General features: G+C 46.1%; 1 protein-coding gene across 6 annotated transcripts in view; it reads right to left on the bottom strand.

The window, feature by feature from the left end:
- Positions 1-1324: 1324 nt before the first annotated feature.
- FOXO3 (forkhead box O3) overlaps positions 1325-22287 on the bottom strand; it is a 133606-nt gene continuing 112643 nt past the window's right edge. For all 6 annotated transcript variants that reach the window (XM_021084231.2, XM_021084221.2, XM_021084213.2 and 3 more), the window contains one exon: positions 1325-6224. The gene's annotated coding sequence lies outside the window, so the exon portion shown is untranslated. The remainder of the gene's footprint in view (positions 6225-22287) is intronic.

Here is a 22287-nt window from a genome sequence, read left to right as displayed (position 1 = left end):
TCCCACTTCCCCATGTCCCAGGGGAGTGGCTGTGGGGACAGGGTGGTGTGTCCGGCAGATCACGCTGTGAATCCTACCTTCCTCCACTTTTGACCTCTGCTCTCCAGCTGTGGTGTGGGTGGTTTGGCTGATACAAGTCACATGTGCGGGACTGAAGATTTGCCCTCACTACTCAAACACTTGCGAAATCAAATCCCTCAAGTGTCAGAGAGATTAACCCGTCCAAGTCCTTCCTCTTCTAAGCAAGAAGCCAAAGCAGGGAGAGCTGGCAACAACTAGCTCTTCATTCAAGGAGGTGGAGCGGATATAGATCCTACCTCGAGCATAAGCTCACCGTGGGCAGGGCCCAAGTCCTAGGTGTCCTGGTGCCCCCAACTGCAGCCTCTGGCCCACAGCCCCAATGAGACTGACTAATTGTTGTTAACTTGAGTTAATTTTAGCTGAATTTTTACCTGGTTTGGGGGAAGCTGTCTATTGAGAACCTTGTGATGGCTGGTGTTCCTTGGCCATTTTCAGCCTTTTGGGAGACAGAATCAGAACTGAGAGGCAATCTCAAATGAAATTCCTTCTCCCGGATGGGTTTGGGATTAGAAGACGGTGAGATTTTATCTTTAAAGGCAATTAAAACAATAACAAGGACAATTGTACAAAAGCATGACTCTCCACCAATGCAGTTTATCCCAAAGGGCAAAGTTAAAATCGTTTTATTCACTCGACCTCAGAGTCCATCGTGCTGCTGAGGACTTTGAACCCAAAAGCTGATTGATTTTTATGTCTCTTAAGGAAAGACACAACCCAAGCTACTAAGAATAGTTTTACGGTAGGGTGGGGTTCCCCCAAACTTAGCTGAGCGGCCCCAAGTGTACAGAGGAAATATTTATGCTGCTGTCGCCTGCGGCTCAAGTGCTGTTTGACTTTCGATGGGCAATGACCCCTGTTCATCGGCTGGACTCACATGGGCAGGACCTCCTTAGGGTTGAACTTTGACAGGTCCAAGCCTCTGACACCCAGTGAAGGCAGAGTGTAAATCCCGTCTCCCGATGGCAAAGCTCCTTCAGGGCGACGTGACTTGGTGCGGCCCAAAGTAGTTACCAGCCATAGTGAACGACACCATCAATCTGCTTTATTAAACTGTCTGGTGGCCTGTGGAGGTCAAAAGTGGGTCAGAGAAAAAGGTTGCTGGATGCATTTAGTTTAGAGATCTCAGGATAGAGGCTCTCTGTTCCGTGCATCTCCCAGCCACTGGAAGACCTTGAGATGAACTCGGCTATTTCATGTCTAAAGGAAGGGAGAGGGAGAACAAAAAAACTTTCGGAGTAAGAGAGAGTGTCATTGATGCTTTATTTACATGCGTCACCATCTCTTTTACAAACTAGATTACGGTTTTAGATGGAATACACAAGGCAATATCTACAAACACCAAGGAAGGTTAAGTACTGCATCTCTATTTCGTTTGGAAAGGAGAAGATTCCCAAATCAAACTGGTTTTGATTCTTGAGAGGAGAAGTGGTAGTTGTTATTTTATGGCAACATATGGTTAGAGAAAATCCTCAGGATGAATGCAATGTGATAGTGTTCGCTTCAAAAGAAAGGATGAGGTGCTTCAAACCAAAGGATCAGTGGCATGACTCTTAGGTGTTTGAAGACAGTCATGCACCAGATGGACTTCTTGCTGTTGGGGGGTATGAGCAAGAAAGTGAAACAGAGAAGACAGTTTTACAGATACTGTATACAGATTTTTTTTTTCCCATTCATGCAACTTTTTTTTCTTAAAAAAGTTAAAACATGTGAAGCCAAAATGTACAATACACTGTTTTTTAATATGAACTCATTTTTTTCTGGTCCTCCTTCACATCTGTTTACATTTCCCATGTACATAATGTGCTAGGACAAGTATATTGAGAGAAGACTGATTGCCAGGCAATGAGATAAAATTTTAGAGAAAGAAGTGACCAGACACACAGTTGTGGTTTTTTTGTTTTGTTTTTTTTTTTGTTTTAAAGCAGCCGCACAAATATTTTTGGAGTGTGGCAGAAGCCTTGGAACCAATCATTCATCAAAGAAAAATACATAAAAATAAAACTATGAGGAAAATACTTCATTCATTCAAACTGCATAAAAGATTACCCACTAGAGATCTAGAGCAAATATAATACACAGTCATCCTTCGGTATCCATGGGGGATTGGTTGCAGGACCCCCCCAGATAACCCAAATCTGTGGAGGTCCAAGTCCCTTACGTAAAATGGCACAGTACAGCAGGCCCTCTGAGTCTGCGGCTGGTTGACTCCATGGCTACAGAGCCCAGTACACGGCGGGCCGGCTGTACTCTTTGCAATTACTTGGGCATCTGCGTGAAGCTCTTGTTTTGTGGACATGGTTTCGCAAGGACGTCACTCTCCCCTCGCAGTGCCCTGCCAACCCTGGTCTCCAGGAGAGGCTGGCTTTATTGTACCTTTCTTGCCAGTGATTGCATTTTAACAAAAAAATCTTGCTTTTCTTAATTTCTATGTGTGTAAGGGTTATGCCTAATCATACAATACTCCCCAGATGCACCAAGAAAAAGGAAATCAGAGTTCAGAGCTGTCGGGATTTTCTCTCTGCTTTCCGAGAGAAAGGGTAACTTTTTGATTACCCCTTACCAGCCCTTGGCATCAGCAGGCAGGACGGGCCTGGCTGGCTGACTGCTTTCCTCCTGACGGTCTTTCCAAGAGATTCGAATGTTCCTTATTCTTTAAGTGGGGTTCATCAGATTCTATCATCTTTAACAAGTTCAGAAGCCACCAGAAATGTCATCCTGAGATGGGGGCACACCGGTCCTGAGCCCTGAGCCACCATGTCTTCTCAGGGTGGAGGAGTGACACACATAGTGCCAAAACTCAACCACACACACACACACACACACACACACACACACCAGTCCACCTGTACTACACGTGTGTGCACACTCCTTCCGTTAACAGCAAAGACAGACAAACTTCTGAAATTTTAAAAGATACGTTTCGGCAATCATTATACATTGCAGGAGATGCAATAAAGGAAATCAACCTCAGAGTCATTCACAGTTCATGGGATACTCTGCTGCTGGCGGTTATCCTCACGCCAGCAGAGTGCAGGCTCATGATAAAGCTCTTTTCTAACTTTGGTAAAAGGTATCTGGTTCTGGAGCCCTGAAGAGAACAGAGCCCCAGAGTTCAGGTCATGTTTTCAACATAGTTATTCTTCTTTCTAAATTTCCCATCCCAAAGTGGAAGGACCCTGGGAGCAGCTTATTTACAGGCTGAGGGCAGCCCCAGGCAGTTCCTATCAGGATGCAAACATTCCGGCTGCCAGACCCCTGGAGGCTACTAAGTATTCCACTGAGATGCTCCAGATAGGAAAACTTCCTGGGAGGGACCCAGGACACTCAGAACTCCACATGCTGGCTCTCAGTTGCCCCTTCCTGAAAGCAGAGTCTTAATGCAAGAGGCAAAGGGCTTAGGTGGCACCTTTGCTCAATCTGACTGTGTTTGCCAGCGGAGGGTGGCAAAGGGTGAGCGTGGGGCTGTTGTGATCATGGACAGGCTAACTGTTCCATTCTCGCCTGACCCTTCCTAGGACTGATGCTGGCATTTGACTCTGCCCTGACCTCAGCTGTCCATGACACTCCATGTGTAGATGCCAAGTTATTTTTTAAAAAAAGAAAGAAAAGTTCAAAGCATCCTTCCGTCTCCATTTTTCTGATCTGATCTGTGGCCACCCTGCTCTCATACCGCCTGTGCCCCGCCCCAGGTGCTTTAGATTAAATGATAATCTGGTTCGAGGACATTCAGTAAGACATTCTGCCTGAAACCTAACAAACACTTGGGCGGGGGGCGGGGCGGGGGGGGGAGAATAAATGAGATGCCACATGTCTAAAAGGAATTCAACATTTTCAAGTCCAAACACATCTGAGGGTTGCCTTCCTTACTCCCAAAGTAGTTCCCAGGGTCTCTACAACTGCAAAGGCAAATAGCTATTGTGTTAGTTGTCCTGTTTCTTTGAGCTCAGGACTCTGTTTCTTTGAGCTCAGAACTCTCAGGGCTCTTGTGTTGGAAGCACTCGGGATTCTCCCTTGTATCCAATATTCCATCCCCATCCCCGAACTGTGCCTCCACCCAGGGCAGCATCACTTAGAAACCCCGAAAGGCAGCCCTCTCTCGCTGACAGGGGACAGCTCTTGGGTACAGCAGACAACCAAAGAATCAAGGAAGCCGATGGCACTGTTACAAAGGAATACGGTTAAGCAAAAGTCTGTCTCACTGACAAGCAGACCACGTGAAGCGAATACATAGTTCTAAAAAGCATACTTTCCAAATGAAGATTATAAACGAGGAAGCAGTTTAGAAAAGGCGACAGGCTGCAGGTCTACGAGAGCCACAGACTGCACAACAATTTACAGATTCAGTGAAAGGCAGGGTGAAATCAACCGGGCGGTTGCTCAGACACGACAACCCAAGCGGGGCAGGAGAGACAAGTGACAACACCAAATGGAACTTTTATTATGCTAGGAGCTGTTATCGCCACCAACATCACCCCCAGAGGGACTGTGGAGCAAAGGTGCACAAGGGGGCTCCTGGGGGCCGGTGACGGGTGCAGGGGGTCGGGTGGCACGTCTGTGCTGGTGGAAGGGAGGCGGTGCCCAGTGCAGGGGGCGAGTGTCAGCGAGAACTCATGCAGGGAGGTCTGTGCTGAAATACTAGCCTGTATTCCTAACATTCATGCAGAATGTTCCATTTTGTCCTGTACATGATAAAATATATTTATACATTTATATGTCTAGTGCTTTTTATGCAAAGAAAAAGAGTCTTCATATATCACTTTGGAGAAGTAGGCATATGCTGTGCTAATCAGAGCGTCATTATACGGGTTTCAAATGTACCAAAGGTGTTCCCGACTATTCTGTCTACCAAACAGGGAAACTAATATAATCACACTTTCCGGGGTAAACACAAAGCACCTATACAGCACCATAACTTCTGGAAAAGAAAGAACAGAATCCACAGAAGCAGGAAAGTGAGAGAAAAGAAGGTCAAAACTGCCCTATCTTGCACTTCCATTGGGTCACCTGTACAATTACAATCTAAGCTTATTTATATTAAAAAAAAATAAAAAGAATCAGTTTGTACGCTGTTGCCTCTCACGCATACATGTGTAGTAGATCATATTATACAGAGCAAGGCTGAAAATAATCAAGGGTGTGTGCGTCTAGAAAAAGAGTGACTCAGATTTGTACTTTTCACACATTTCTCACTACAGGCTTAACGCTCACCTGTAAGTTCATTTCTTCTGCAAAGTAAAACAGGATTACTTTTTTTTTTCTTTTCTCCTTAAAACTAAATCTGTTAGTGGCATTTGGCAATGAGTGGACAGCTGAGCTGATTTTTTTCCTTGCAAAGATCCTCATTTCTAACCTACATACCATCACTGTCGACTGTGTTAGCTGAGGGTACTGACCCGAGACCACAGGCCCTACTGATGTGGCAACTGCAGACCAGAGGCAGGGGCTCGCCCCCGACCACCGGACCCATGGCCGAGCCCTTGCTCACTTGGCCGACGCAGGGCTCGGTGCTGGACTGGTGTGCACAGCTGACACGTGTGCCATTGCTCAACTTTTGGAAAAGGATAGTTTTCTACCAAACCAAAGAAGAAAATCCCCCTCCAGCTGATGTGATGTGTTAGTTTGGAGAGTTCCACAGGCGTGAACGCTTGAGACGCCCAAAGCGGCAGGGGAACCGGCATAACGTTTTCCTTCTGTTTAAAATTTGCAACGGGAAGGAGGATGAACATCCTAACATAGAAAGACTGCAAGTTAATGTACGTGAGAAACTCAAAATCCAAGGAAAACGAACACAAAAACAACACTGGAAACAGTCCCATCAACCATCACGCTATGAAAACCCCACGGAATGGCCCTCGGGGCTCACGGTGTGCTCTGAACGGGGTGGGCGGAGCTGGCAGGGTGCTGGCCTTCACTGGCAGGTGGCTGTCACCCCGTACAAGGAAGGTTTTGCATACTTGATCGAGTGAGTTGTGTGCGAGGGGAAGTGCTTCACCCGGACAAGGGGCCGTTAACAGTCTCTGCTGGGTTAGGAAATGGCGCGGGCTCACAAGGTGTTAAGCTGTAAACGGTATCACTGTCCACTTGCTGAGAGCAGATTTGGCAAAGGGTTTTTTTCTCTGTAGGTCTTGTGTCAGTTTGAGGGTCTATAGGAAGAGAGAAGAAAACCGGAGACAATTAAGGACATTCAAACAGCAGCAGCGGGCACCTCGGGGTCCCGCCTCAGCAGTGTCTGGTCCCCTCACCCCTGGGCCAAGGGCCCGCCAAGTAAGGCTGCTTTGCCGCACTGGCTTCAAATGTGAAAACCTCAGGACAGAGCCTGGAAGTGACTTACCTCGTTTCTGGGCTTGATGACAAAAGGCCCTCAAGTGAAAGAGCCCGGAGGAAACGGGGTCATTCGCTCGGGGCCGTTAACAAAGCAAGGAGAACCAGGGGTGATGCAGTGTGGGAGATGCAGGGGAGGTTTTACTCTAGATCTCTGGATTGAGGGGCTTCCTGGGACGTAGGACTTTCAGGCTAAAGCCAGGGAAGTGGGTCACCCCCAAGCAGAGCAGCTAATGCTTTTCCTGGTTCTCCCCAACTGGCTGTGTGGACCAAACGGCCCTGCTGACCAACCTTCCTGTTGATACGCCAACAGCGGGGGAGTGGGAATGACCGCTTTCCCCAAAGCCTTCATCAGTCTGCACTGCTGGGTTGGGGGTGTGACTCCCCTCACCCTAAAAGGAGAAGCAATCTCCAGATGGGCTGTCTTAGACACGTGCTTTTGTTTGTTTTTATGTTTTTTGTCTTTTCTAGGGCCGCTCCCGCAGCATATGGAGGTTCCCAGACTAGGGGTCGAATTGGAGCTGTAGCTGCTGGTCTACACCACAGCCACAGCAACGTGGGATCCGAGCCGTGTCTGCAACCTACACCACAGCTCATGGCAACACCCAGATCCTTCACCCACTGGGCGAGGCCAGGGATCAAACCCGCAACCTCATGGTTCCCAGTCGGATTCGTTACCCACTGCCCCACGACAGGAACTCCTAGACATGTGCTTTTCATATGAAAAATCTGCAGAGGAAAAAAATTCTACCACACACAGCACTTGGCCCCTAAAACCTCCCAGAAGACAGACATCCCGTTAACAACAATATTATGGTTGTTGTTGTTATGCTTCCAGCCATCTCTGAATGGTTAAGTCCTGTCAAAGCACCTGAAATTCTGAATGCACACAAGTCTTCTCAGACTTCATGTGACCACCGAGCCTAGAAGAGTTAGAGGATTTAAAAATATATATATACACTTGCAGAGATGTAGCTAAAGGAAATAACAGGACAGGCCTCAAGACCTTTTGTTTATGGAGACAGCTGTCAAGGTAGGAAAAAAATGGCTCTAGGCCAAGAAAAGGATAGAAAAGTAAGAGGGAAACGAGGAACTCAAGCTCTCACCAGATGAGGTGAACAGGTAAGGAAAGATGCATCAATAAGCTCTCGCACACACGCGTCACGTACCTCTGCCTCTCTCTCGTTTCAAGACAATATTACCTTAAATTCACTTGGAATTCTCACAAGTGCACAATTCTGTCCTGCGGCTGGATGGCTGGGCCAGCTTACCTTTCACTACTATTCAGAAAGGCATCAGGGGCTTTGTGTAACACTACATACCCATGGTCTAAGTACCCTGGCTATAGCTCCAAAGAGAAGAACTTAGGTTGTTTTATTGGAGGCAGAGACCATAAAGCAGGAAAAGGCTCCTTCTTACCACCCTTTCCCCAAGTATTTAGTTGCCCTGACTGATGGCTTTTTTGGAGGTAGTGTTTGCTTGGTAAGCGTACTAGACAATATTATCTTGGACTATAAAATAATGGCTTGTTGATTCCAGAGGAAGAAAAGGTAAAATAGATACCAAATCTCAGTCTCTGTGAGGAATTTAGCCTGCTAGAGCCACTGCTATTCTAGCTACTCTACCCGGGACCCCCAAAGGCATGAACAGACAGGGGCGTGGAAATGCTTCTTTGGGAGAGGGTTTGGTTTTTTTCCTTCACAGTAACACTTAATAAACTACAATCTAAGATCTCTCTGCAATTAGTCATTAGGGAACTATGGTCCCTAAGCCCTGATCTTGACTTACTGTAAGTGCCAAGAGAGAAAGAAGCTGTAAAGAATTACCTAATCTAGACCCCATCCCCCGGTTCCCTTTGGTGTTAATTATTCAGCCACGGAAACCAGTGCATGCTGGGAAGGCGCCACACTTCACTCCCCAAGTACAGAAGCAGAGCTCGCAGTCTGCTCTAAGGCTGGCACTGGGTCAGCGCACAAGGCAAGAAGGCAGAGGGCACACATAACCCCCAGCGTGGCATCGTTCTAAGCAGAATGGGGCAGCAGCCCTGCAACCAGGGGCAGGAGGCCCCACTGGGCAGTTTAGAGCAATAACCATCACAATCTCATCTAAAGGTCCAGAATCTTCAGGGGACATCATCGTCATGAAGGGGTTGCCCCTGATCACTCTTCCCTTCTTTTCAGAATGGGCTTGGGGTCCCTTGTGACACCGTGTCCCACAGTTCCCCTGAGGTCTCACAAGCCATGCCTCTGAGCCTGCTGGGGAGATGGCCTGTGCCTGCAGGTTAAACTGGGAGAGGCTGGGCCCAGGTTTAGAGGACAAATTCCTTATTTTATTATTTTTTTAGGGTAGCACCTGAAGCATATGGAGGTTCCTAGGCTAGGGGTCCCATTGGAGTTGAATCCGCTGGCCTACACCACAGCCACAGCAACACAGGATCCGCGTCTGTGACCTACACCACAGCTCCCGGCAATGCCAGATCCTTAACCCACTGAGCAAGGTCAGGGATCGAACTCGTAACCTCATGGTTCCTAGTCGGATTCGTTTCCACTGTACCATGACAGGAACTCCTTAGAGGACAAATTTAACAGAGAATCTCCCACAACACAGGACAGAAAGCTGACTTGTTTCACTGCACTAGAAGGCCAACAGTTTGTAAAATATTGTGAAGACATAAAGGAACCAGATAAGTGTTGAACAGAAATTCAATCAACCCTCTAAGAGGAACACCAGGAGCACCCCTCACTAGGAAGATGTGAGGATTAAAAATTGTCCTAAGGAAAGCAGCCCCTCATCTGCCTTAGATGTCAAACTGTTCTTTGGTGGCTCAAAGTTTGCACATGTTTTTGTGACACCATCTGGGACTGAAGGAATGGACGGAGCACACGAAGTCATGGGCTTTAATGATACTTAGTGTGAGCAAGTTCCTGGGGTGTCAATGATGCTTTCGCCTCTCTTACATTCTTTACAGGGAGACGCTTTCGTTAACTGTGAGGTTTACGTGTGTGTACGATGATGCCCTTGCGAGTCTAAAAACACATCGGGTTGAGCAAAACTTCTGCAAGGCGAAGGCGGCATACAGCTGAAGAGAATTAGAGCCATCACTTCCCAGTTACTAGGCAACAGGCCAACTAACAATAAATATGAAAATGCTGTCCTGTCCCATCAGTGGCTTTCATTAACAGGGAGAAATATCTCCTCCCTCTCCCTTCCTGCCCAATAAATAAGTTTGAAATCAGGCTGTTGATGCAAGGAAAATGAAATGGGGAAACCAAATGATGAGGCCCAGTCTAAAAATATCTGTGGATGCTGTCATCTGGTCTCCTGTGAGAGTAAGTCCCTCTATAATCTTGGCATCTGTAGGGAAGACAAGTTTCTGCCTAATTATCACCACTGAATCACATGATGTTCTAAGGAAGGGCAACGCCTCCAAAAAACTGTACACAAAACATAACAACCCTCATCAACTTTAATCTGGGAATAAAACATAAATGTTCCTACTGCTGTCCTCCCACAACTTAACTCCACTGTGACAAATTTGGATTTCTCAGCAGTGCTTTTATCTTCTTGGCAGAGAGGAAAGGAACAGGACCCCAATCCCAAAGATGACAGGGAGGGAACAAGAGCCACGAGGATGACGCTCTCGCCTATCTGCAAAGCCACAAGGGTTATCGGCTGCTTTCCTAGCTAAAACTAGAAGACGTTCGGAGGCAAGTTTGCCTGCAACACAAAATTAAAGTGAAATACTACTTTCTTCACTCTTTAAAGATATTTTAAGCCAAACTTACACCGCCCCCCCCCCCCGGGAGGGGGATGGCGGGGGGAGGAAGCTGGGGACTAAATGCAGAACACTGAGGATAGAAAAGGAAATGAATCGATATTCACTGGGTCTGACAGGGAAACTTCAGGTGGCCTTCAGAGAACAGGTGTGGGTTCCAGAGTGTGTAGCTTTTTACCTGAGTAAAAAGCAAAGAAATGCCTGCCTGTCCCCAGAGGGATGTGAGGGACACCCAGTCCAACACAGGCCACAGCCATGTGCCAGCATCCAAGGTTACTGTTGGTGCCACCCCAGGAAAAAGAGCATTTTTGCAGGGCTTGGGTTAGGCAACCACCTCGAGTGCCGCGGCGCCAAAACGGCAGCACTGCCCTGGAGTTCACATGCAATGGCCAAAGATGAAGCAGCCCAAGAAAACACCTGATAAGCACAACATTGCTGCTTAATTTGGTAATTCTTCAACATCTTCTGGGTTGGAATGGGCGATACAGAGGACTTAGGACGTGCATGAAAACTAGCTAGGACAGCAGGGGCCCTGCTGATTAGAAAGCAGCCCTCTTGCCTGCCATGCTGGCCAAACAGAGCCACTGTCCACGGCTGCCCAAGGAGGGAGGTGCAGCTCTATAAAAATATGTTTTGGCAAATGCTGTCAACTTGCCATTTTAGACACGGAACAGTTTATGAAGAGAAGGAAAACAGGTATGGAAATTCTGGCCAAATGTGTACTCAGCTGAGGAGCCTCCCTAAAGGAAAGTCAGGTTTCCAGGAAGGGCAGCCCACAGGCTTTCGAAGGGGCGAGTGAGTCCTTACGGAGAAGGTGGAATGTTACAGGGGAGCTTAAAATAAAGTCTTCATGGCAAAGGTGATACTCAGGAAGATATGGGAAAGACACTCAACTACACATATATATATATTTTTTTAACTTAAAGGTTAATTTGTGTAAAAGCCTGACCTGTGTAGGTTCTGCTTTTAGCTACCTCCCAGTAATTCCTGGGCTTCTCAGGGTGGCGGGTGAGGCCTGTCTGTGGAGGCTGGTGACAGGCCCGTAAAGAGCCTTTGCCTCTAGGACACTTCAGAATCTGGACCTAGTGTGGACCGCCCTTCTAGCCAGCCCGTGTGCTGTGCTGATAAAACACAGAAACGTGAGGAAAGAAGCCATCACCCTGCCACTTCCAGCAGAGTGGCACAGCAGGGTGACCTGCATCGAGACGCCAACTTTCCTGCACCTTAAACTGTGGGGATTTTTTTTTTTTTTTTTTTTTTTGTCTTTTTAGGGCCACACTTGGGGCATACGGAGGTTTCCAGACTAGGGGTTGAATCGCAGCTGCAGCTGCCAGTCTACACCACAGGCACAGCCACACGGGACCTGAGCTGCATCTGCGACCTACACCACAGCTCACGGCAATACCACATCCTTAATCCAATGAGCAAGGCCAGGGATCCAACCTGCATCCTCATGGGATACTAGTTGGATTCGTTACTGCTGAGCCACGATGGAAACTCCCTTAAACTGTAGGGATTAAGGAAGGTTAACATAAATTTACTTTAACAATGTCCTATTTCTGTTTTTATACTGGGGCAGAGTATTATGTTGACCAATATTCCTTGTGCATCCAGAGTTGAATATGGTGACTGACAGCAGGAGTATGAAACATATTCATTTACCTTCAAGTCGCAGAGATTTCCTATTTTCTTAGGAGTCTCAGATTTTCAAAACACACAGAACAGCTTGTACTTAGTTTACCTTCTTTTGAAGAAACATCTTTAAGGCAACACTGTATGGGGGGGGCTCTTGGATCCTCTCTGGATGCATGTTACTTGGCCTGGATTCTAATACTTCAGGACCCTGGCTGGAGTTCCCTGTCCTCACCCCGGCTTTACCACTCACTCCTGCTGATCCAATGGGTCAGGTTCAATCCCCCTGCCTGGTTTGTTCTCCCATCTAAACATCCAGCCTCCAGCACCCGCCTCCCCAGGCTGCTCTCTGCTTAACTCCTCAGCCACTTACCTGCCATTTAATCATACAGTGCCCAGAATGGTTACTTTTCCAATACACACTGAATTCCCAATATATTGAGAGCAGAGTAAAGCCCTCAAACCAAATCAAATACTTGTGGAGCATCTTCAAGAGCACTGCTTTAGGTACAAGAAGTGCCTATTCCAGTCAGGGACACACAATTTTCTTGATGTCCCAAAGAGCCTAGAAAGTTGACATAGACAAGAAGCTGAATAAATGAATGAACTCTTCTCCTGGAGTAGCTCTCTCTTCCTTTCTGCCAATTCAAATACTCAACCCCCTTTTAAGCCTTCCCGCTTCCACGAAGCATTATAAACCTACTTACATTTGCGAAGAGTTAATCTTATTTGATTCCAGGCAAAACCTACTGCTTGTGGGACAAGACCTAGAATTTTAATATACCCACCCCCCTTTCGGGGGAAGATGGCTCCTGATCAAGTTTTTAAAACTCATATTTTTTATAAGATGAAACCACCTAAGGATCAATACAAGACACAGTTTAAACATCCAAACAGTTTAAATTATAAATTAATACAAATTTAAATAGTAAATGTGTAATAAAGAATCTACCTTCTCCCACCTTCCTCTACCCCTTACCCTAGGCATTCTTTATTACCAGCCCCCAATTAAGAAGCCTGCTACCCTGGGAGTTCCCAACATGGCTCAGTGGTTAACGAATCTGACTAGAACCATGAGGTTGAGGGTTCGATCCCTGGCCTTGCTCAGTGGGTTAAGGATCCGGCATTGCAGTGAACTGTGGTATAGGTTGAAGATGTGGCTCGGATCCCAAGTGGCTGTGGTGTAGACCGGCGGCTACAGCTCCGTTAGACCCCTAGCCTGGGAACCTCCATATGCCGGAGTGGCCCTAGAAAAGACGAAAAAAAAAAAAAAAAGAGCCTGCTACCCTAACTCTCAAACTGCAGTCACTGCTAAAGTGATTCACCATTTACAAACAAAAGAGAACTGCAGTCCAGGAGGAAATGCTTAGAGCTATAAACCATGACCTGAATGTCACAGTGTTTATGTTTGCTGGGTGTGGCCCCATCCTGGGGGTCTCCTCACTGCACCTACTGTATAGAGGGGGTGAGGGGACCCCTGGGAGCTTGCGGCCATCCCTTCAGGCTGGGATGCCTACTTCCCTCAGGGGCTGGGTGCAAGTGCAGCTGTAATGCTCCAGCCCATTTAAGAGTTCTGCTACCATGCATAAAGGATTGGGGTCTCCAAGTCTTCTTTTCCTGCTTTTGGTTTTTTTTTTTTTTTTGGCCCCGCCCTTGGCATGCGAATTCCTAGGTCAGGACTAAAACTGCCACAGCAGTGACCTGAGCCACTGCAGGGACAATGGCAGACCCCTAACCCACTAAGCCACCAGGGAACTCCTTTTCTTGCTTTCAACAGGCACGGTTTTGAAGACAACCTAAATTTTCCAAAAGTGATTCTGAAATTGAAAACACAAAATCAGCTATTTTAGTTCCACAAATAGCCCAAACCATTCGGCCAGCTGTAAGGTAGGACCAGGACCTGCAGGTACACAGATGGTAGCCAAGAAGCAGCGACTGCACCAGTGCACGAGAAGAAGGAAACCAAGAAGGAACTGAAAGGGGGGTCTCGAGGGTAGCTCCAAGCCCGTCTGTCCTGAGGGCAACAGTCTGGAGGGAATGCAGATCCCAGGAGTGAGGCAGATCCACATTTTGGGTAGCCTTCATCTCCCCGCTTACTTGACCAGCACTGCAACAGTAAGTGCCCAGAGCTCCTCACATGGGCCCCCACCCCAGCTGGCAGGGACACACCACCTACCAACAGCTCAATCAGTCAATACCTATCTTCTGATTACTTATAGGTATATTGGGCTCTATTGCTTTCTGATTTTTTTTTTTTTTTTTTTTGGTGTTTTTGCCTTTTCTAGGGCCGCTCCTGTGGCATATGGAGGTTCCCAGGCTAGGGGTTGAATCAGAGCTACAGCTGACGGCCACAGCCACAGCAATGCCAGATCCGAGCCGCGTCTGTGACCTACACCACAGCTCACGGCAACGCCAGATCCTTAACCCGCTGAGCAAGGCCAGGGATCGAACCCGCAATTCAACGTTCCTAGTCAGATTCGTTAACCACTGAGCCACGACGGGAACTCCACTTTCTCATCATTTCTGAACATACAAATGACCAGTGAAAGTTCCAAGTAATTACAATGGAATGTACACAAATAGAGGCCTAGTGGAAATTAAAAACTCAACCTCAGAACTCCTGGCTTCTTCTTGGCCACTGATTTCTGCTAGGGAGACAAACTGAACATTCCACACAGACATGAATACTTAAACAAGAAATCTTAGGGTCTAGACCTCTTTCATCAGAGAGAGACAGAGGAGAGGGGAGGGGGAGGGAGAGGGAGCGGGAGGGAGACGCAGAGAGAGAACATATTGATACATAAACTTTCAATCAAACCAGGACCAGCAGTTAAAGTTTTATCCTTAGGAACACTGGAACTATGCCCTGGGAGCTTCAATACTAATTCCCATCCTTTAACAAATGCATGTCATAGATTACAGCAAAAAAGAGGTTATTAACACACAAACAAAAAAAAACCCCAGAAAACCTGGAGTTCCCGTTGTGGCTCAGCAGAAATGAATCTGACTAGTATCCATGAGGATGCGAGTTCAATCCCTGGCCTTGCTCAGTGGGTTAAGGACCCGGTGTTGCCATGAGCTGTGGTACAGGTCACAAATATGGCTCAGATCTGGTGTTGCTGTAGCTGTAGCTCTGATTAAGACCCCTAGCCTGGAAACCTCCACATGGGTGTGGCCCTTAAAAAAAACCTGTAATTATAGAGTAAGGTTCACATCTATTATTGGGAAGAGAAACAAAACACCTGCAACCAAGTGGGCAGTAACTCTTCCAGGTGGTGTGTTTCAGCTCCAGGTTGGGTCCTGCTTCTCTGGGAAGAAAGCTGCTGAGAGGAGCAGCCCAATTTCTCTGGGTTTTCACTGAACCTAGAGTTGGGAGATCTGAAGGATAGTGACCATATCTTCTGAACCCCAAACTATGTCACATTAGCCAAGAAGGGGGTAAACGATCAGGTCTTGGTGGGGAAGGGTCCATGGCCAGACCATAGCCAGCATCATGCTATTTATTGTGTGTCCATCTTTCTGCTCCCAAGAAGCCCTAGGAGAACTGGAACAGTTCTTTATTTCTTTGTGTGGCTGGGATGGCCTGGCAGTGGAAGGGCAAGATCAGATTTCCAAGCTCCCTCCCAAAAGGAAGAGGCTTCTCTCCAAGGTAGCAGAAAAGGGGTAGAGTGAAGGTTCCCCTCAGCAGAGAGGGCACCCCTGTGGACAGGACAGGCCTACCAAGGAAAGCTGAGGCCAGACAGCTGGGATTTCTCAGGCAATCCTTTAAAGATGCTAATGGAACACTCTGGGTACCACATACAAACCTCCTCCATTCATCTGTGGCAGAAGTTCCTTTGTTAGTGAAAAAAATTGCCTCTCTCCTGGGTACCCGATTTGGTAGGCAGGACTCTTAGGGGACATCAAAGGTTTCACACAACAGGCAAGTGCTATACCTCTTTATTTTTACTTCTTTAATTTTTTTGCTTGTTCCGCTTTTTTTTTTTTTTTCTTTTTTCTTTTCTTTTTTTTTTTTTTTAAGGCCCGCACCCACAGCATATGGAAGTTCCCAGGCAAGGGGCTGCATCCGAGCTATAGCTATTGGCCTACACCACAGCCATAGCAACGTGGGATCCAAGCCTTGTCTGTGACCTACATCACAGCTTTTGGCAATGCCGGATCCCCAACCCTTAACCCACTGAGTGAGGCCAGGGATCAAACCCACGTCCTCATGGATACGAGTTGGATTCACTTCCACTGAGATGCAATGGGAACTCCCACTATACCTTTTTAATGAAAAGAAACCTGACTGATTCTGGTTTACTGAGGAAAGTAGTTGCTCTTTCTGCCAGTAGTGTGACTGGCTTGGGGGCTTCCTTTACTCTGCACTGACCTCTGGAGCCATCTTAAATAGCAATAAACAGTAAGTAACTTACTAAAAAGTTACCGTACCAGAGCTGGTCCTGACAAGAGCTCTGTGGGGTAGGTTTTCATTTTAGCTCCATTTTACAGATGAGCAAATTAAGACTCAAAGAAATGGAGTGACCTGACTCAATGACACATAGTTATGAAAATGGCAGCCTTCTGTTACAGATCCAAAGTTCCTCTGCTGTAACAGAGACATTATTTAACCTGAAGTGGGCTGTAGAAGAGGCTTTTTACTTATTTTTAATTTTTTTAAGTTTTTATTATTTTATTTATTTATTTATTTTTTGGTCTTTTTGCCTTTTCTAGGGCCGCTCCTGCGGCATATAGAGGTTCCCAGGCTAGGGGCTGAATCAGAGCTGCAGCTGCCCGCCTACGCCAGAGCCACAGCCCCGTGGGACCTGAGCCGCATCTGCAACCTATACCACAGCTCATGGCAACGCCGGATCCTTAACCCACTGAGCAAGGCCAGGGACCGAACCCACAACCTCATGGTTCCTAGTTGGATTCGTTAACCACTACACCACGACAGGAACGCCTGGGGGAGGCTTTTTAAAGCCAAAGCTACCCTCAGAGCAGAGCCCCAGGGACACGAGCTTGGAGTGGGTGGCTGGCTCACATCCAACTGTGATGAACCAGTTCTAGAAATCAAACATAAGCTACAGCAAGTGTCCTGCAGGGCTTTTAACAGGAACCAGCTTCTGGATTTAGTCTGAACTCTGCCCTATTAGCATGGAGCCTATGTTTTTATCCCCTGTAGACAAAGACATGTGTCATAACGGAATAGGACATCTGAAAGCAGGGTTGTCCCAGAAAACCGAGCAGGCAAGGCTGCCACTCCCCATGGGTCCTTTGTTCCAGCTGTGCATGGAAAGCAGTCTTTTCCTCTGTGACAATGGTCACCACTTCATCAGGTCCCAGCCAGGCCAAGCCTACCTTGAAGGAGGAGACCCAATTTTTATTTTTCTTTAGCAACTGTGCCTAGCCTGCTGCAGGTACTCAATAAATGAATTTTGCTTAATGGATTGAGACTTTTCTTGAACCCTTCTACCCATGTGGGACCTACCATTTTGCCAGGCTAACCTGCTCATCCAACAGTAGAACCCACTCCCTGGCTGGGAAAAGCTTGATACATGACAAGGTCATTAAAAAAACTCAGTAAGAATCAAGAGGAAAAAAGGTAGTGAATCCCTGCTTCTCAGAGGGTTGCTGATCTCTCTCAGGATTTCTTTAGGAGGTTCCTTGGGACACTGGTCCTACGGTCTCTGGGAGAAGAAGGATTTGATTCAAGATGTTGAATAAACATAGGAAACACTGCAATCTGATCCTAGACGGTTCATACCATATGTTAAATTCTCTGAGAAGTCCTGTGGGAAATGATCCTATTTCACTTTATTTAACAGGTGTTCCTCAAACATTTGACCCCAGAATCCATTCTCTGCTTAATACTATGAATATCCTGAGAAACACTGACCCATGAGACCTCTAAATATCTGAAGTGTCATCAGTTCACAAGACAACGTTTCATTATAGTTTTTCAAACTTCAAAACAATTTGGAGGATGCAGGAAGCAGTATTTTCAAATCAAATGAACACATCAACAAAACCAGGGTGGAAGTGACCTCTCTTGCAAGGTGGGAAATCTCCATCTTGGAATGAAAATCCGGTGTTAAGACACGCGCCCCCAAGTTGGGAAGAGAAAGCAGGCAACAAACGTCCGTCTGCTTGCCAAGGGCCCCTGAACCTTGGACAGGCCAGTCTCTCTGGCCGTGGCACAGAGGCAGGTCCTTAAGCCCCCTCCTTCCATTTCTATACAGACAGGTAACGCCTGTGAGAAGCAGCCCCCAGGGGAAGACTCTACTGGTAGAAAATACTATTTATAAGATGTTCAATATTGAGTATGATGAACACTCTGAAAAGAAGCACTTAATGGGAGCTTCAAATGTACATGAATTTCCAGTAGTAATTCTGGTGACTTTTCACTCCATTTATTCATGCTCTGCACAAGCTCAGAAAGCCGCTTATAAATGCTACTGCTTGAAGAGCAAGAGTCACTCAGACTTTGTTTCTATGCTAAGGAGGCTGGTCAGAGGTGACCCTGGGTACATTAAAAAGCCAACCAGCCCAGAAAAGCAGCCTTAGTGCCAGATGTCACTACTTTCCAGGGAAAAGGGTGTATGTGAGGCATGCACCAGCCTCTGCCCAGAATCCTCTTTTCAAGGCGCTGTCAATTTTCTTTCACTGTGGTCAACACTAGAAAGATCCAGACAGCCATTCTCTCCATGAATGACAGTTCAGACTTTGGGCGTTTTAAAAGGTAAGAATAAAGATCCCTACAGACGCAGAATTCTTGAAGCTGGCCTACTATAACCAAAGACTAGACAATAGTTCACAAGTGCAACTAACAGGGGATATTCTCCATGTGATACACATACATTATATTTCCAAACAGAAATACCTACATCTAAAAAACACAAGACATAAGTATCCTATAATATTGCCTGTTTTGGGTTAGAATTAGTCCTATCCTCCAAAACGAATACTTAAAGATAGAGTGGAATCACAGCATTTAAACGTCAGTCCAACAAGTCTCAAAGATTTGCTCCTTTGGGAAAGTAGCCTAAATTAAATGGCCTCCAACACCAGAACCCTGTTGTTTCCACATTAGTATACCACTGTTTCTTTAGAGTCCCATATCATCACATATCCCTGACTAGGGCCATTTCACAGACAGAATGTTAGGTTTCAAGTTTAAAATCATACATACTATGCACCCTTAAAATTCTACGATTCTGCTAAAAAAAAAAAAAAATACAGCCATGTAACAAGAAAGAAGCAAACTCACAGATATAGAGAACAAACCAGGGGTTATCAGTGGGGACAGGGAAGGGGAGAGGGGCAAGGAAGAGGCAGGGAGGGGATTAAGAGGTACAAACTATTATGTATGAAATAAGCTACAAGGATATACTGTCCAACACGGGGGCTAGGGCCAGTATTTTATAATAACTATAAATGGAGTCTAACCTTTAAAAACTGTGAATCACTGTTGTACATCTGTAATTTATATAAATTTGCAAAGCAACTATACTTCAAACAAATAGTTAATCTCATTGGTTAAACAAACCAAAATACGCAACTCTATGATTCCGCCCTCTTTTGACAGATGAGAATCCTCCTATTCTAACAGATCCCTCAGTGACATGGCCAGGGGCAGAGACAGGAAGAGAACTACCTCTCTCCTCTCCATCTGGGCTTTTCCTGGTTGGTATTTACTTTAAAGGTGTTTAAAACACAGATAAATTTGGGGGTTCTCCCTAATGGGGTTCCCAAAGGCCCAAAGATGTAGACAAATGAAAGAGCATGTGATTTTAGGCCTCTTTTGACATCACGACCGTGAAACTGAAGGTACTTTCCCTCCGAGTGTGGACACATGTCGATCTCAGGAGGGCTTATTGGAAGCTCTGCTTTGCAACCACCACACTGGCTCACAGACATGCCTGCTACCAATCTTCAAGTATGTGCATCAAGCTTCATGAGCGCCTGAGAGAAGAAAGTGCCCTTCACACCCAGTAGCTGGTGCGCATAAGAAAGTACAGTGATTTTTTTCCTTTTCTAGATAGACCTGTAGGTCAAAGGATTTCACACGTGGTCTAAAATGAATGGCGTGTGTGAAACACCCAGCTCTCCAGAGAAGCATCTCACCACGGCTCTCCGGCAAGACTGTCTGTCAATTGGACAGAACGGCTCCATTAATTCCACAACTTGACGGCTCCCACTCAGGGTCCTGTGACTTTAGTTAGCAAGTCAGGAAGTGGGGCTGGAGAATACAACAACTATTGGCTTCAATCAAAAAAAAAAAAAAAAGTCAGGAGTTCCTGTTGTGGCTCAGTGGTTAACGAATCTAGGAACCCTGAGGTTGTGGGTTTGACCCCTGGCCTTGCTCTGTGGGTTAAGGATCTGGCATTGCTGTGAGCTGTGGTATAGGTCACAGACATGGCTTGGATCCCATGTTGCTGTGGCTCTGGTGTAGGCTGGTGGCTATAACTCCAATTAGACCCCTAGCCTGGGAACCTCCATAGAGAAGACAAAAAAAAAAAAAGTCAGAGTTTCCCATTGTGGCTCAGCAGAAACAAATCCAGCTAGTATCCATGAGGATGCAGGTTTGAGCTCAGGCCTTGCTCCGTTGGTTAAGGATCCTGTGTTGCTGTGGCTGTGGTGTAGGTCAGCAGCTGTAGCTGTGACTCGACCCCTAGCTGGGAACTTCCAAATGCTTTGGGTGCAGCTCTTCAAAAAAAAAAAAAAGTCAAATCAAAGAAAGCCATGACAGAAGAAGGCTTGGGAAGCTGGGCTGCTAAATTTGGGAGAAATGAGTTTTGAGACTATGACCTAAGGCTTGCCTTGTGAATTTAGGAGAAACTTCCATAAAGTGATGGCATGAATTCAGTGTCAAAGTAAAGAATCTATATTAGGCCACATATGCTCCCAGCTGAGAGGAGCAGTTCATTCCAAAGCAAAATGGAAATTGTACACTCAGAAACCAAGCCTCCCTCAGAGGCCTTGGCTTTCTTCAGGATGTTTCCTCTCTTGCTCTGGTCATACTGAGCTGGTTTAGTTTCAGGAAAATTTGGTGACTTCCCATATATATATTTTTTTTAACTTCAGAAATATTTTCTCAAAAAAACTTCCCTCAAAATGTTTTGAGGTGACTAAACGTCCCTGTTTCCAATAGGGTATAATCACAAAATGGGTAATCTTAAAAGTAGGTAGTAATCTTAAAAATATGTGTAGTCTCAAAAGCAGTTTATTATCAAAATAGTAATGATTCATTAAATACATTTTTAAAAGTTAAGTATTTAAATCTCCCTTAAAATGTTTTTATACAATCTTTTAGAATTACACACACACACACACGAAAGGTCTGCTCTTCAGCTAAGAGGAAAACCTACACTTGAAAAGTCAGACAAAAACCGACAGCACATTTTCTTCTCTCAGTCTTTTCAGTGAGCTAGAATGTGGATGCCTTACAACGAAACCAAAATTAAAACCTCCTTGGGTCTTTAGAAGCCACAATCACATTTCTCTTCTTAAAGGAAGACAAACTATTCTTCTGAAAGCCAAATATCTGAATTTCTCAAGGCAAATCTCCCCCATTCCGAGTTTTGGCAGCATGAAAGTGTGTCACCCTATTTGGCTTCTGTTGCAGTCTTTTTACCATCTCAAGGGCTATTAAATGACTGGAAACAGATGTCTGAGAACCATTAGGGGCCTGCTTCTGCCTGGGAAAGCAGAGAAGCTGAGCATCACAACACTCGACATTCCCTTTTCTACAACTATGTGTGAGCTGGATGGCGCACCGCAGGGACCCTGGTAATTCCTTCACCAGGGCAGAGGGTTAAACAAGGCTCAGCTTTTTATGGCTTTGAATCCCACTTCTCTTTCCCACCACTTAAAGAAGAGTAGCTTGCTGACATTTAAGAGAAAAAAAAAAAAAAAGAAAAAAGAAAAAAGAGGACCCGGGGCATAGAACAGAGCCCCCAAACATGGGAAGTAGAGTTGTGCAAGCCTGTGAGCAAAAGACCTGATGCTCATTTTGCTACTTGAAAGGGAGAGTTGTTTGAGGGCAAGCTTGTATATTATCTGCTCCTCTGGCTCCAGTTCAGAGCATTTCCCATTTTCACCATCTAGAGATAATTAGAAAGAACAACTACGGTTCAAGCCATTTCAGAAATTGGGATTCTGGGTCTAGCTGTGTGACCCTGGGCAAACTACTTAACCTTCCTGGGCTCCCTGTTTACTCATCTGTCTGTCAGTATGTTTACCTAATTACACCATACATATTTCAAACCATTGTGGTTTTAAAAGCACTTTTGCACATTTCAGTGTTTAAGGATTCCATTTTAGGGCCTTTTTTGGGGGGAGGGGAGCTGCGGCTGCAGTGTGCCGCAGCTTGATGTGGGATCTCAGTTCCCAGACCAAGGACTGAATGTGGGCCACAGTGGTGAAAGCACTGAGTCCTAACCACTAGACCACCAGGGAACTCCCAGTGCATCTGACGCTTGCAATAACCCCATTAA

This window comes from Sus scrofa, chromosome 1 (genome assembly GCF_054392235.1).
Source record: "Sus scrofa isolate SSC_HxYL_T2T_F1_AM1 chromosome 1, Sscrofa_HxYL_maternal_Yorkshire_Landrace_v2.0, whole genome shotgun sequence".
Taxonomy (NCBI): domain Eukaryota; kingdom Metazoa; phylum Chordata; class Mammalia; order Artiodactyla; family Suidae; genus Sus; species Sus scrofa.
This window is presented reverse-complemented; position numbering and strand designations above follow the sequence as displayed.